Below are 3,088 nucleotides of genomic sequence, written 5' to 3' on the forward strand. Positions count from 1 at the left end.
TAGGCGAGCTCGCGTACAGCCGTGCTGGACACCTCTGTAGCTCCTGGCGGCCGTGCCGCAGCAGCATGCGTGCACGCGCAGCAGCCGTAGCTGGCGCCGGGAGCCAGGTACCGTTGCCGCTTCCCTCGGGGCGTGGTGGTTATGGAATGCCAGAGCTCATGCGCGCCAGGGCTGTTGCGCTCAAGCCGGGCCGCGCGCGTGCCGGAGCATGGCATGTCCTGCATGCTAGCATAGGCTGCCGCGCTCGCGTGCTCACCTAGCTGTGCGTGCGGCCGCGCTCGAGCTGGCCGCCGTGCTCCGTAGCCATGCTAGCGTTAGCTAGCTTGCTTCTGGCCGCCGCAGCTGCTGGCCACAGCCACTTGCTGGCGCAGCCGCGGGCTTGCTAGCTCATTGGCCTCGTACGTGCCCTGCCTGTTGGCCCACAATGTGATCGACGAAATGACAGAGAAAATAAGAGGAAAATTTGAGGGGTGTGGTTATTTGGCAGCAAATATGAGGAGTCAAAACGGACAAGCCCAGTCACTGTTTGGGCGTGTCCGCGGGCGTTCAAGGGGTCAAATTAGCAATCTTTGACTGAAGCTGCTCTTAAGATATCATTCTATGAAATAAAAAATAATGGAGTTTATTTTGGTGGCTCAAAATGAAATGAATTTCACAAGAAAATATTACTCCATCAAATTTAGGAGATCGGTTAGGTGCGGCCAAAACTTAGTGGAGTAAATTTACTCCACTAATATTTTACTTGGCCGATTAAACCTCTATTTTTTAGGGATCGATTAGAGATGCACTTTACGTGAACAAATTTGGACCGGAGAATATACCTGGTACACCCTTCGTTCCAAAATCTAGGAGGTTTTGGCAGTTCAATTTAAACCGCCAAACATCTTATATTTATAAACATAGATAGTAGAACATAGACCATTTGAGTTTTAGTTTCAACTATCATTAATTGTTGGAACATAGATCATTTAGGTCTAATAGGGTTAATACTTCTTTCAGATTTCACTATCATTAATTTTTGGATGGGCTCAGGAATCTGTGGCATATTTGTTTGAATTTGTATTTGTTCTGGGCTACAGATTTGTCAAAAAAAATATCATATTTTTATCATTGTTACAGTTCGTATAAGGTACAATACATTCTTTTGCTTAGTTTTAGTAGTTTGCTGGGTTATTTGGTCAACAATTGATCAAACATTCTACTCAAATATATATCCTACTATTTGTTTCCCACACTTGTATTTCAAACTTTCCACTGGTTATGCTGATTTTCAGCTTTAACTATGCAAGACATGAGTACAATATTAAATTTGTTTTGGTCAAAACTATTATATCCTATTGAGTTATATATATATGTGTGAACATGCAACCGTTGGGGGGCTAAGATGTAAAAGACCATATCCATGTAGAATACAGAGAGAGGAGGCTGGATAAGGCGCTCCAGTTTCCCCCTATTCCAGCTCTTCCTTCTACTATATTCGAATCTAGATTTGTTCAATATTTCCTTGATTCAGAACATATCCTACTAAGGAACTTCTACACAGACTGATTTCTCATCTGTTTGGAGTCCAGAGCTGTAAAAGTAATATTTGCTTTGTGTTCGTAGTTTGAGACAAGTCAATACACAATGCATGTTTAAAGAGATAACAACTGAGGAATTCTACAGGTAAAAGAAATTTGTACAATCAATTAGAACTTATGATACTTAAGCTTTGCTTGTCATGTGTAAATTGTTTCCGTCTCTGAAACCATATCAAGAGTCCAATTGCATGTTCGGCGCTTGCTATTGTGACTCAATATTCCCTCTTGCTCATGGCATGCTTTATCTTTTACCATGTGGCAACTTTAATTTCATTTTCACCTCTTTGGAATCCCCTCAAGAATTGCTTTTCAAAAATGCTTTGATGCCACCAAACTCAAAATTGCACCAATGCAAAATTATCCATATTGACATTTACAGTGATGGATGGTTTCTAATCAGGAGCTTGTTTTGGTGCTAAAATGGCCCATTTACTTCTAGACATTGAAATATGTGAATTATTATTGCGTGCAATATTTAGGAAATCGGTAACTGATAGCTACTCGGTCGGCTTGGGAGCAGTAATTAATATATCAATTGTCCTGTTAACTAGATTAATAGGTCGACCATTAATTGATAGATTAAATAGCAACCTGCCATCACAAGCTGCTAGCTATTGATGTCTAAGGCTAGTATTGCGGTTAGGGACGAACATTGAAATAAAAAGTGAATGGAACAGTGACAAGCAATGCTAGCAAACAAGAACTTTGTTTGTCTTTTATTCCCAAGCTTGAACTAGCACTGGTCGGGGTCACACATGATGGTGCACACCACTTTATTTTTCATCGTTACAACGATTGGTGCATCAACTAAGCAACGATGATCCATCTACCTATTAGCATAACGCTTGCATTTTTCATTGGCCACCAATGTCGGCTACTATGCTGGCAAATGGTGCCTTGGTGGTGGAGCACTCAGGTGGAACAAACACGTTGCACATGGTTGGAAGAGTTCCCAATACCAATGACCTGATCACCTCCAATTGAGCTGGTTGTTGAGGTTGGATGATGCCCTGACCCTGGACGAGCTGAAATAGTGGCCGCATGATCTGTATGCCTTGTTGTTGTTGTTGTTGTTGTTGTTGTTGTTGTTGTTGTTGTTGTTCTTGCTGCATGATGATGGAATGCACGACGCCATGGATGGCTGCGCACTGGAGCTGCTGAGGAATCTGTGCTAGTTGTTGGCAACATTGTTGCCGCATCACCTTGCAATCACTTCGTGGCAAGATCATTGACACGAGGGATGACACCAATGACACAGGGTTGCATTGCTGCAAGAGGTAATTCTTGCAGGGGTTCATCTGTTGTTGTAGGTATGGCTGAATCAATGGTTGTTGTTGCTGGGGGAATGGTTGTTGCGGTTGTTGGGGCTGGGGTAAAGGTTGTTGTGGTTGCTGTAACTGGGGAAATGGTTGTTGGGGTTGTTGAGGCTGGGGGAATGGTTGTTGTGGTTGTTGCGGAAATGGTAGTTGGGGTTGTTGGGGCTGGGGAAATGGTTGTTGTGGTTGTTG

The 3,088-nt window shown here is 43.3% G+C and overlaps 1 pseudogene; it reads right to left on the reverse strand.

Moving 5' to 3' along the window:
- Positions 1 to 2,270: 2,270 nt before the first annotated feature.
- LOC119295703 overlaps positions 2,271 to 3,088 on the reverse strand; it is a 1,631-nt pseudogene continuing 813 nt past the window's right edge.

Source organism: Triticum dicoccoides, chromosome 1A (genome assembly GCF_002162155.2).
Source record: "Triticum dicoccoides isolate Atlit2015 ecotype Zavitan chromosome 1A, WEW_v2.0, whole genome shotgun sequence".
NCBI classification, from domain to species: domain Eukaryota; kingdom Viridiplantae; phylum Streptophyta; class Magnoliopsida; order Poales; family Poaceae; genus Triticum; species Triticum dicoccoides.